Below are 13,861 nucleotides of genomic sequence, written 5' to 3'. Positions count from 1 at the left end.
TATTTACAGGTTTAGTATTAAGGTAGCAGATGGACATTGGACCTCCATTTAAGTACTCCCTCAATGCAATAACACTTTGTTCTATTAAACTGGCATTCCATGATGCTCACCTTCCCAACACGCTTGCTGAAGACAAAGTGGGTGCATAAGCAAATGTGGTGAAGACAGCTGATGGAGCCCAACTATCAAAAGACATAACATCTGGGGTCTTAAAGGCTTGAAGATAAACTAGCAGCCATCTAGCTGAGAAGCAACAGAGTCTACATGGAAGAAGCACACCAGCCTGTGTGATCATGATGTGTCAAAGGGATCAGGTATCCAAGAACAAAAAATCATATTATTGTGAATGAGGGTGAGTGTGGAGTGGAGACCCAAAACCCATCTGTAGGCAACTGGACATCCCTTTACAGAAGGGTCGTGGGGAGGAGACAAGCCAGTCAATGTGCAGTGTAGCAACAATAAAACATACAACTTTCCTCTAATTCTTAAATGCTTCCTCCCCCCCACAATCATGATCCCAATTCTACCTTACAAATCTGGCTAGACCAGAGGATTTACACTGGTACAGATAGGATCCGAAACACAGGGACTCCAGGACAGATGATCCCTTCAGGAACAGTGGTGAGAGTGGCGATACTGGGAAGGTGACGGGAGGGCGGGGTGGAAAGTGTGAACCGATCACAAGGATCTACATATAACCTCCTCCCTGGGGGACGGACAAGGGAAAAGTAGGGGAAGGGAGATGTCGGACATTGTAAGATATGGCAAAATAATAATAATCTATAAATTAGCAAGTGTTCATGAGGTAGGGAGGGTGGGGGAGGGAGGGGGAAGATCAAGAGCTGATACCAAGGGTTCAAGTAGAAAGCAAAAGTTTTGAGAATGATGTTGGCAACAAATGTACAAATGTGCTTGACATACAATGGATGGATGGATGGATTGTGATAAGAGTTGTATGAGCCTCCAATAAAATGATTAAAAATAGAAAAGGAAAAATCAGAAGAAGAATCAAAACTAAGATAGGCAAGAGAGAAGGACAGATGTGAGTAGCATTTTGGTGACACACCAATTGCAGAGCTGGTTCAGAAAGCACAGAGTACTCTGAGGTGAGGAGGTTGTCAGGTTCGATGACGCTCAAAGGAGATGCAATGTCAAGGGCAAGAGAGGGGACAGATGCTCTGCATGGAAGGGTCCTTGGGTGTTCTTGGAGATGAGTAATTGACGTGTCTGTGTGTGAACTGTCCTTTTCCCTTTCTTTTAGAAATAGACACGAGGTTTGTCCCTTGAGGCACAAGGTCTCTTTATGCCCATGTTATTTTGGTGGCACTGATCAGCTAAACCTACATCCATAATCCGTTTCAAGGGTAGACTTGGATAATCAGCATATTCCATCTACAGGACTGCAGTGATGGGGTCAGAGGATGGAGATGCTAAGTGAGCTCAATCAGAGTGAACCTGAAGCCTACCAGCAAGAGAACCGTTGCATTCGTTAGCTATAAGGCAGCGAATCACCAGGAGCCATCACGGGTACAATCAGAAGACAACAGAGAATGAAGAAAAGCTAAGTCTAGCTACGTAATTCTGACTTCTGGATCCCTCCATACCTGATGGATTTTTCCATCCCTGGACTTTCCAATAAGTACATCTTTTGAATCAGGTTTCGTTGAGTGGGCTTCTTATTATTTTCACTTATACATTTCTAACTCATCAAATACTACTCGCTCAAAAAATTTTTGTTTTAAGTTTTTGCACTGAGAACTCATTATTGCTTGAGACATAATTCCTAAAAAGTATGACTGCCTTTCCCAGCTAAATCAGCGATTTCTGTTTCCCTAAACCAAGTCTTTCAGACATTAACTTTGTGTCTCTGCAGAAGGAGAAACAATCCATTGAGTCACAGACCTGTAAGGAAATCACTGCAACATGTTTGCAACTCGAGAGTCAACACTCTAGCAAGATCTACTTGTCATTTTCAGACGACTAAGATCTGAGAGCTACAGCACCAGCTTTAAAGAACGTTCGGCGGCCTTAGCCTTTTCCTGGTCACGTGTCTCTCGGAATCCCCGCTGAATGCACAAGACGAGAGAAAAGCAAGATGAAAGAGCTCTTTGCTGCTGACAGCTTTGATTTCCGCACTAGAAAAGCATGACATTTGGAAATCAGCACGCTTGCCTGGTGGGTCTGGCAGCCAGCCAGCTGACACGAAAGAGCCATTGCTCTGGACAAGGCCGCAGCACCGGGGCAGGCATGCCCTCTCTGGGCAGCCCCAGCTGTAATTCCTCTGCTCAGCACCCGAACACATCATGCGGATGCCTGGAGGCTTTCAAGGAGCAAAGAAATGTACATAAAGGAATGGCTCAGGCATGATAGATGGCATTTTGGACTTACTGTTGTTATTCTTATGCAATTGTACAGTTTCAAATATTACTAAGGTATCTTTTGGCGAGGGAGGGAAATCCCCAGCATGAACCACGGAGCCAGAAACTGTAGACGCCCGAAAGGAATCGAGGCATTCACATCTATCCACCTTCACCTTTACCATGGAATTGGTTCCTGCTCTTTTGTGCAACCTGTGGGGGTCAGAGTCAGAGTTCAGTCAGTAGAGTTTCCAGTAGCTGGTTTTTCCTAAAGTAGATGGTCAAGTTGTTCATGCTAGGTGACGCTGAGCAGACTTGAACTGCCAACCTTTCAGATAGTTGCCCAGCACAAATTATTTGTACTACCAGGGATCTTCCACAGCCATCTCCTATAAGACAGATGCCACAGCAGATAGCAAATGCCTGTTTCTAAGGCTGAGGAGGCAGCACCTATGTCTAGCTCCGGTTTAGATGTCCCTGGAAGATATTTTTTTCATCTGACAGAATATTATTACAACAGCAAAGTGGTTTTATTGAGTATAATTTCTTTTAAACCAATATGAGAAAAAAATATCACCATCTTAAACATCGAAGGATATTTCAGGAGCCAGGACAACACATGCAGATAAGAATACTTAAGAAACGACAAAATTTAACAGCCTCAGTGTTTGGGTCAAAGAGACAAAAAAAAAAAGTCCTTTTTTCTTACAAGACTAAGCAAACCGAAAAAGAACAACCTAACTGTGTCTGGGCGTACGGCGTGTGTGCACTTTGCCCCATGGCATTTGCTGCCATTTCACATGCGATTTTCTTCATAGCATTTGCACAACTGAAATTAAAGGGTGTGTTTTTGCAATGCTTTTATTCCCTGGATGTATTTTTGCAACGTCACTGGACTGGCAGCACTAGGGATGAAAGGATCAAGTCTGACTTATTCATCATGATACATACCCACACCCATCACAAAGCTGGGTGCCATAGAAGACACTGGTTGAAATATTTACTAAGTGAATGATTGAACCAAGGGAAGGAATACTGAAAAACAGAGAGAAGCAGTCTCACTTTTTATCAAATTTGGGAATATGGTTGATACATAAAAACTTTATGCTGAGTGAAATAAACTCAAACCAAAGGTACTGCCAATGAGTGGACTCTCACTCATAGGACAGAGTAGAACTGCCCCGTGAGTTCCCAAGACTATAACTATTTAAGGAGTAGAAAGCTTCATCTTTCTCCCTGTGGAGTGGCTGGTGGTTTTGAACTGCTTACTTTGTGCTTAGCAGCCCAATTCTTTTTTTTAAAATCATTTTATTGGGGCTCATACAACTCCAACCACAATCCACACACACATCGATTGTGTAAAGCACACCTATACATTCGCTGCCCCCATCATTCTCAAAACACTCACATTCCGCTTGGGCTCCTGGAATCAGCTCCTCATTTCCCTCCCACCCCTCCCCGCTGCCCCCTCCCTCATGAACCCTTGATAATTTATAAATTATTATTTTATCATATCTTACACTGCCCGACATCTCCCTACCCACTTTTCTGCCATCCATCCCCCAGGGAGGAGGTTATATGTAGATCCCTGTAATCGGTTTGCCCCTTCTATTCCCCACCCTTCCCTCCTCCCTCCCAGTAGCGCCACTCTCACCACTGGTCCCGAGGGGTTCATCTGTCCTGGATTCCCTGTGTTTCCAGTTCCCATCTGCACCGCTGTGCATCCATCCTCTGGTCTAACCAGGTTTGTAAGGTAGAATTAGGATCATGATAGTGGGGGGGAGGAAGCGTATACAAACTAGAGGAAAGTTGTGAATCCCATCAATGCTACACTGCACCACAAATTCTTAACCCACTATAGCACTAATGCTCCATAATTTTAATTTTGATTGAGTATGGTCAACTTCACCTTTGCCTGGTCTGAGGTCCCTGGATGACAAATGCGGCTTCTATCCAAACTTCTTAGATTATGTTGTTGTTGTTAAGTACCATCAAGTTAGTTCCAACCCATAGCAACCCAACACACAACAGAATAAAAAACACTGTTCAGCCCCAGCCAGTCTCACACTGTTGTTATGTTTGAGTCATTGTTAGACACTATCGATTGATTACTTTGTAGATTGATACAACCGAACCTCCTCACTCTCCAATGGTGGAAGGTCCCACAAATAAAACGATGACATATCAGAACTGGAACATCTCTTAGATGTGACTAGTGCCTTACATCACAGTGTCTTACTCAAGGAAAACCACCCAACAGTACAGCTAGATCAGTTGCCCCCATCAGGGTTGGAATTGCCTTGTAATACATGCTCTGCTAACTCACGACAGGCCACCATGGGTCTTCCAATGAGTGGACCTGGGCCATAGAGATGGGTTTAGATTATAAGCTCATGGAACGAGATTCAGTTCCAAGAATTGGTCTGAGCTACTGGGAAAGCAAACACTTCTATCCACTGGTTTCATCCCTTTCTGCTACCGCGATCTCAGCCTAGAAGGGAAGCTTCTAAATAAGGGACGAAAGCCTCAGAATGCAACAGCAAAAAGCAAACAGAAATCAACTCCTGGTGAGGTAGCAGGAGCCACCTGTTTGCTGGGGCTGATAGTTACTGTTAAGTCAAAGCCAGCTCAGGGAGCAACTGCTCCCTCCGTGTTTCAAGGCTTTTGCAAGCAGATTTGCAGGCCTGTCTTCTGAGGAGCCTGTAGGTGGAGTAAATCTAACCTCTTAGCTAGTCATTCTGAGCTAAACAGTCTGTACCTCCCCAGGATCCAAGCCTTAAAGAGGCCTACCTGTGAAGATGTCAACTAATGTTGTTGTTATTGTTGTTGCCAGCGGCCATCAAGTCAGTTCTGACCCACAGAAGCCAGGAGAGCGAAACACTGCACTCTCCTGAGTCATTCTCACCATGGTCCCTGTGCGGGAGCTCAGTGCTACACCCACGTGTCAATCCATCTCATCGCTGCCCCTCCACTTCAGCAAGCATGCTGTCCTTCTCGGAACTGATCTCCTCGGACATGTCAGGGGAAGTCTTGCCATCTGGCCTCTGAGGAGCATTCTGGGTGTACTTATTCCAACGCAGATTGGTCTGTCCTTTTAGCAGTCCATTGTATTGCCAACATCCCCCCCACCCCACCCCAGTTCAAACGCATCTATTCTTCTTTAGTTTTCCTCATTCAAGGTCCAGCTTTCACACGCAGATGAGTACTTCCATAGTATTGGAAATACTATGGCTTGGGGAAGGTGCAACTTCGCCCAACCTTTCTCTTCAATACTACAAAGAGGCCTTGTGCAGCAGATGCACATAATGCAATGCATCTTTTGATCTCTTGAATGCTGCTTTCATGAGCATTGCTTGTGGATCCACGCAAGATAAAATCTTTCTCAAATTCAATATTTCCTCCATTTATCATGATGTTATCTATTGGTCCAGTTGTGAGGATTCTGGTTTTCTGTACATTGTGTTGTAATCCATACTGAGTTGTAATTCATACTGAAGACTACAATTCTTGAACTTCATCACAAGTGCTTCAAGTCCTCCTCACTTTCAGCAAGCAAGGTGGTTTAATTTGCATACCACAGGTAGTTAATAAGCCTTCCTCCCATCCTGATACCACATTCTTCTTCATACAATCCAGCAGCTCTGATGAGTTGCTAAGCATATGGATTGAACAAATATGGGGAGAGGATACAACCCTGCCACACACCTTTCCTGAAATTAAGGCATGCGGTGGTCCCTTGTTCTGTTTGAGCAATTGTGTCTTCTGCATGAGCACAATCAGGTGTTCTGAAATGCCCATTCTTCTCAGAATTATCATTATGGCCACACAGCCTTGGCATAGTCGATGAAAAACAAGTAAACACGTTCCTGGTATTCTCTGCTTGAGCTCCAATCCATCTGACATCAGCAATCATAGCCCTTGTTTCTCTCATTCTTCTAAACCCAGCCTGAAACTCTGCCACTTCAAAGAAACCTCAAATGTCCCTTTTTGCTGAAACTAGTTGTTTGCTGCAGATAGGTGCCACCAACATTAGTTCTGACATCTAGCGACACTATGTACAACAGAAGAAAGCCCTGCCAGCCCTGTGCCATCCACACAACTGCCCTGGACACTGTCTCAATCCATCCTATTCAGCAGCTTCCTCTTTTTCTCTTTTTTCTTTTGCTCACCTTCTGCTTCTCAAGCTACTGTGCCCTTTTCCAGGGACTGGTGTCTTCTGATGATGTGTCCAAAGTATGTGCCACAAAGTCTTGCCATCTTTCTAAGGAGCATTCTGGTTTTACTTCTTCTAAGACAGATTTGGTTTCTTCTGGCCGTCCACAGTACTTTCAATATTCTTCTCCAGAACCATATTTCAAATGCATTAACTCTTCTTCGGTTTGCCTTAGCCATTACTCAACTAATTTAAGTTGTGGTTTTGTTTCATTTGCTTTGTTACTTGCAACAGAAAGACCCTGATTAATACATCATCAATTCTTTCACTATGCTAAAGTAAGTGAAATGCATGGGCTGTAAGATGTCTGAAAACTGTACAAGAGCCGCAAGAAATCTTTTCTTTCAAGCCACGTTTCACCACTGCCTAAGAAAGCGCTCACCTGAACAGCGTTACCAATTCAGTTCTGCCTCTTCCTGCTACCTTATTAGTAAGTCCTGCTAAGGGGCTGCTGCCCTGATTCTTGAAGAAAGCAATCATCAGTGCCCATGCTGAGCATGAGCTGGCTCCACTTTCCCCAGAACTAGACCAACGAGGCCCCAAATCAGCTTACCATCTTCCTGCCAATTAAACCCAAAGAAATTTAAACCGAAAAGAAGCACCAAGAGTTGATTGCTAAAAAATATTCCCAAGATTCTGGTGTTTTTATTTTTTTACTCATATTAATTATAAGTTTAAAGGGAGCTCTGGTGGTGTGGTGGTTACATGTTGGGCTGATAGCAGGAAAGCCAGCAGTTCAAAACCACCAGTCACTCTGCAGGAGAAAGATGAGGCTTTCTACTCCCATAAAGACTTCCAGTTTCAGAAACCCACAAGGGCAGTTCTACCCTGTCCTAGAGAGTCATGTGGTAGTTACATAATCTGGTGCCAATTTGAAGATTAAGAGTGTAGGGGTGGAGTCTAGCCTGTCAATCAGGATATATCCAATGAGGCCTCTGTGTGGGCATGGCTTCCTGAGGATTCTGGGAATTCCTGTATTCCTCCTTGTAGGCAGGAGACACACACTCTGCTCACCTGCGAGACAATTGACGAGATGTCACATGAAGTTACCCTGATACAGCCAGAATCCTGGGAGCTGGAGGAACAATGTGGAGACCCCTGCCAGTACTGAGATGCTCACAATGCCACTGGATCCACAAGACTTCCCACCTGTTGACCTGTGATCTTTCTGCATTCGGTGTCATTGCAGGTGTTTCCTGAGTCTGAAGAGGACTTTATGGATTGGTATCAGACATGTGGGCTAATATTGGACTTATGGACTTGATCTGGACTGGGGTGGGATGCTTTCTCAATATTCAACTGCTCATGTATATAAAGCTCTTTCTTTCTTTTTAACATCCCAACATTCTTTTTATTTATTTTCTTTTAAAAATCATTTTATTGGGGACTCGTACAACTCTTATCAAAATCCATACATACATCCATTGTGTCAAGCACATTTGTACATTTGTTGCCATCGTCATTCTCAAAACATTTGCTTTCTACTTGAGGCCTTGGTATCAGCTCCTCATTTCCCCCTCCCTCCCTGCCCCTCTCCCTCATGAACCCTTGATAATTTATAAATTATTATTATTTTGCCATGTCTAACACTGTTTGATGTCTCCTTTCACCCATCTTTCTGTTGTCCATCTTCCTGGGAGGGGGTTATATGTAGGTTCTTATGATCTGGTCCCTCTTTGTACCCCACCTTCCCCTTATCCTCCAGGTATTGCTACTCTCATTATTGGTCCTGAGGGGTTTCTCTCTCCTGGATTCCCCGTGTTTCCAGTTCTTATCTGTACTGGTGTACATGCTCTGGTCCAGCCAGATTTGTAAGGTAGAATTGGGATCATGATAGTGGGGGGGAGGAAGTTTAAAGAACTAGAGGAAAGTTCTATGTTTCATGGTTGCTACACCGCACCTTCACTGCCTCATCTCCTCCCTGCGACCCTTCTGTAAGGAGTTGTGCAGCTGCCTACAGATGGGCTTTGAGTCTCCACTCCACATTCCTCCTCATTCACAGTGATATGAACTTTTGTTCTTTGATGTCTGATACCTGATCCTATCGACACCTCGTGATGACACAGGTTGTGTACTTCTTCTCTTTGGGCTTTGTTGCTTCTCAGCTAGATGGCTGCTAGTTTATCTTCAAGCCGTTAAGACCCCAGATGCTATATCTTTTGAGAGCTGGATTCCATCAGCTTTCTTCACCACATTTGCTTATGCACCGCTTTTTCTTCAGTGATTGCGTCAGGAAGGTGATCATCATGGAATGCCAGGTTAATAGAACAAAGTGTTCTTGCATTGAGGGAATACTTGAGTAGAGGCCCAATGTCCATCGGCTACCTTAATACTAAACCTATAAAAATATGCACATAGATATATTTCCCTATCATCATATATAAATATATTTATATATGTATATGCTTGTTTTTAGATTTCTATAACTGCCCTTTGCCTCCTAGTTCTTTCCTTTTATTTTCCTCTTGTCCCACTACCATGCTCAGCCTTCATTTGGCTTTCAGTGATTCCTCTTGGTTACATTGCCCTTGAACAAACCCTAACAGGCCTCCTTGCCATCGATTTGGATCACTTGCTGTTCCCTCGTCCCTGGGTTTGTTAACACTCACTTCCTTTCCCTTGGCTCCCCCTCTCCCACGTCACCCCGGAACAGTGGGTCCCGTTTTTTCTCCTCCAGATTGTTTATCCTGCCTATCTTATCTAGATAGACTTGCAGATATAATAATATGCACAAAAAAACAAAAAAGAGCCAAAACAAAGCAACAAAAGAAAACAAAATAACAACAACAGCAAAAAACAATGACAAAAAAAAAAGAAAAGCCTGTAAATAGTACAAGGTCTATTTGTTGACCTTTAGGAGTGTTTTCTGGTCTAGTCTGATGGGGTGCTAAGCCCTGCCCCCAAAGTCTATTTTTGGTATTCCCTGGGGACTTCGTTGCTCTGCTCCTCTTGTTGCTCTGTTGCATGTCCTTAGTATTTCATCTCAGTGTGGTGGAGTCAATCGGGCACAATTCCTGCACTGTGTCTCCAGTGTTGTCCCCTGTAGGGCCATGGGACAGTGAGGGATGTCGTGTCTCGTCATTTGGCTGACCCTATGTTCCCCTCTGTGTCTTGGTTGCTCTGAGCATGGATATTGTCCTCAAGGCTTGGTGGACCAGGATGTGTTCCACTCTCTCTCCCTCCTCCTTTATTTGCTCCTGTGTGCTATGATCAGACATGCCCTTCTCCCTGAGTGCTGTCCTCTGAAGTAAATTCTTTGGGGCGGGGGGTGGGTGGGGGGTTGGACGGTCCACATATTTGGGATTAGGGCCAGCCCCTAAGACCTCTCTGTTGGTTCCCTGCTTCATGCCAGTATGTTTCCTTCACATCTTGGAGCACCAGGCTGAAATCTGGTCCCTCTTTCCCTGTGCAGATATGAACTATACGCTCCCCTTGGGAGGGTTAGTGCCCTGCTCCCCTGCTTCCCATGTACTTTTTTCTCTGCCCCCCTTTTTAGTTGGCTGCCATATGTAATGAAGCTCTTTTTTATGCACATATGAGTAGGTCTATGAATTGTTTCCCCTACCCAGACTAACACAAGTCACACGAGTGGGAATTATCTCAATAGAAGTGAGGTGTTTTTGTTTTTTCTTTAGAATTACAGGTTTAAATCAAGAGAGTGAACATCAAGTCTCTCCCAACCACAGGTAAAGATAAGGAAGGGACTTGAAGGTGAAAGGGGAACTACTGTATTGGCGTTAGGAAACCTAGTTCCAATATGGATGTCACCATTCACTGGCTGTGTAGAGTCTATGGGTAGAACAAACGATGAAGCATTCAATTGTTAGTCAAAACGTTGGTAGTTTGAACCTACCAAAAGTTACCTAGGAAGACAGGCTGGTGAGCTTCTTTTGAAAGGTCACAATTTTCAACACCCACGGAGCAGTTGTATGCTGCACGCCCAAGGTCACCAGGCGTCAAAACAGATGAGAGCCACTAACAACAAGGAGCTGTGGAAGCTTGACCTCTTTGGAGTGTACTTTCCTTTTGCATAGTGTGAGGGAGCTGGACTTTTTTACTTCTTTAATGACTATTTGTCTAATAATAGTTTATCAGCATCCCTGAGGAAATATGTTTTGAGGACAGATAATCCAGGGTAATTTACACTGTGATTTATTTGTATATTATGTTGTCCAAGTGCCATAATCCCCCTGATCATCGCTTTCATATTCTATAAATTGGTAAAAACAAAATATTTGTATTTTAAGGATTAAATAAGATTATATACCTAGTTATTTAATTCACAGCAGGTGGTTAAGTAGTAACCGTTATTGTCATCAACTTGAAATTGTTTATAATTTAATAGAAAGTCTCCCGAAGTAGTACTGGCAGATGAAACCTCTCTCAGATCCAGGGGCTCTGTTGCTTAGATGGACTGCAGGCACTGCTTCAAAATCAGAGTCCAGGATGCACACACCCTGCAGGGAGTGCAAGAAGGACTTTCTTCAGCATCCTTTCTCTTCTTCCCGTCTCAACAAGTTACTGACTGAGTACTGAATAAAACGGCTGAAGAAGAAAGAATCTATGTGCATGAAAGAAAAGCTCCTTTCTCGGCATGAGATCTTCCACAAGGTGTGTGCTGTTTGAAAAGGATGGGAAAGTTCTGGTTTCCTCCATACAAGCCAGAACCTGTTACTCTGGCCAATGAGATGGTCCCTGGCCCTTTAAAACTTGATGAGAAGCTGGAGTCTCAGGGTGGGACACAGAGCTAACCCAACTGCTTAACTGGAAGGTTCCAGGTCCCAGCCTGGCACTTACTTAGAGGAAGCTCAGGAGAAAAGCCTGGTGAGTATACTTCTGAAAAAGCAGCTATGGGACACAGTTTTTCTGTGACACACACAGGGTCTCCCTGAGATGCTTAGTGGGGAGGCTGGCATGAGAGGCAAACCTGTTTTTATGTGCTAGGCTTCAAGATCTCCCTGCAGACCCCACAGCATGAAAGCACTTCAGTGTACGGTCCTTATAATTCCATGGTCATGGCATCGCAGGACTTGAATGTCTGAGGTTTTTTTTTGGTTGTTTGTTTTGTTGTTAACGCTTAGTCTTAGCATCGTGTTGTCTGAAAATGCAGGCATCAGTTGGAAGACTCAAAGGGCAACAATGATCATATGGAACTCAGTAATGTTACAATAGTTCCTTTAAAGGTTTTTTTTTCTTTGAAAGAAGAGGGGTATAGAAATCCAGTCTTAGACATCTAAAAACTGCACAAAGCAGAAAAGGCTTCCATGTTTTTTCAGAGCTTCATTTTTCAACATGCGTCTTGAAAAAGTATGACAGGAGCAATTGCATCCGAGAACAGTGAAATTATACTTAATAGAGCAATAAGCGTAAATCTCTCCTCAGCACCATTCCACTTCGAATCAGTGTTAAGTAATAGTGAAGAGCTGTTTAAGGGGCGCATACTTTTCCCTGCACACAAAAGAACCATAAAGAAGACGAGGATAATTTGCTACATGAAACAGGAGGGAAGCCAAATTTCTTACCACAGGAGATGGTGGTATACAGGGGCGAGAATAATGATAAATGTATCCCTCGGTAGGGCATGACAAGCATCACAGTATTTTGGATCAACTTTCTTTGCAAGGGTACAAATAGGGATCGCTTCTAGTTGGGTGGCCAGGTAGTTGTCTTCCAAGATTTTTTAGCACTTCCAGCAGTGCACGCATTTATGAAAGCATCTCAATGGGTACTCCATCGCTTCTCAAACTCCAAACTCGCTGCCATCAATCACCACTCAGGGCGGCCCTCGTGGTCTCTTTGGGGATCTCCCAAGCTTGACATCTTTATGGGGGCAGAGATGGTCATCTTCCAGTTAGCCACCTGATGAATCATCCACCTTGTCGCCAGGCTGCTGTCTTTCACTTCTATGGGCATTATTTTTCACCAACGTCTTCAGTGTAGTTCAGATTTCCTCTATCAGTTCTTGCTCACATGGAGTGCTCTTGCTTTGTGAGTTAGAATCAACTCAATGGCAGTGGGGTTGTGTTGTCTTTGAAGTCATTGAATGCTGACCAATTCTTTTGGGAATAGTGATTCTGTCTTTCCCTTCAATTTTCATCTGGTATTTCCTGCATCGCTCAAAATTTTGCTTATAGAACCTTTCAATAGGATAGCTGGAGACTTGAATTTCCCCCCCTTTGTTTCTTTTGGCTTGAGAAAGTCTGAGTGAGTTCTTCTTTTGGGTTTTCTAACTGCAGATCTTGGCACTTGGCACTGTGATAATTGTCTTCTCAAGTCACCCCGTGAAACCTTCCATTCAGTTATTTTACTTTAGCATTTCTTCCATTCATTTTAGCTAGTCTATCTTCAAGGACAAGTCTCAGTCTCTTCTAACATCCATTTGGCTTTTTCCTTTTGTTTCTTTTCCTTTTAATGACCGTTTTCTTTCTTCATGTATGATGAACCTGATGTCATCCCACATCTTGCCTGGTCTTTTGTTGTTGCTATTATTGTTCAGTGTATCATTCTATACTTGATAAGGTCTCTAAATTCAGGTGAGATACAAGGTCCTACTTTGATTTATTTAATTTTCTTCAGTGTTAACTGAACCTGCATATTAACATTAATAGTCTGTTCTGGCTTGAGTTGATGATATAGAGCTTTTTCATTGTCTCTTCCTGTAAATTTAGTCAAATTGATTTCTGTGTACTTTATCTGGTAAGGTCCATGGATACAATCACCGTTTATGTTGTTGACAAAAAGGTATTTCTAAGGAATATGCATTTTATATTAAAACATGTCAGGATCATTTCTGTCCCCAGACCATATTTTCTAACTATTGACCTTTGTGTCTTATTTCCAACTTTGCATTCTAATCACTAGCAATTATCAATGGGTGTTTGGTGATTTTCAGACTTCAGAAGTTGGTAAAAATCTTCAATTTATTCATCTTTGCTATTACTGGTTGTTGCATAAACTTGAATAATAGTCATTTTAAATTATCTTGCAGAGGGGGAGTGGGGAGGAGATGAGTCACTTGGGGTTCAGTATAGCAATAATGAAACTCACAACCTTCCTCTAGTTCTTAAATGCTTCCTCCCCCAACTACCATGACCCCAATTCTGCCTTGCAAATCTGGTTGGACCAGAGGATGCACAGCAGAACAGATGGGAACTGGAAACGCAGGGAATCTAGGACAGATGAACCCCTCAGGGCCAGAGGTGACAGTGGTGATACCAGGAGGGAAGGGGGGCTAGAAAGAGGGAATTGATCACAGGGATCTACATATAACCTCCTCTCTGGGGGATGGGCA

Source organism: Echinops telfairi, unplaced genomic scaffold (assembly GCF_000313985.2).
Source record: "Echinops telfairi isolate 266 unplaced genomic scaffold, ASM31398v2 ScPeMD7_70;HRSCAF=299, whole genome shotgun sequence".
NCBI lineage: Eukaryota > Metazoa > Chordata > Mammalia > Afrosoricida > Tenrecidae > Echinops > Echinops telfairi.
This window is presented reverse-complemented; position numbering follows the sequence as displayed.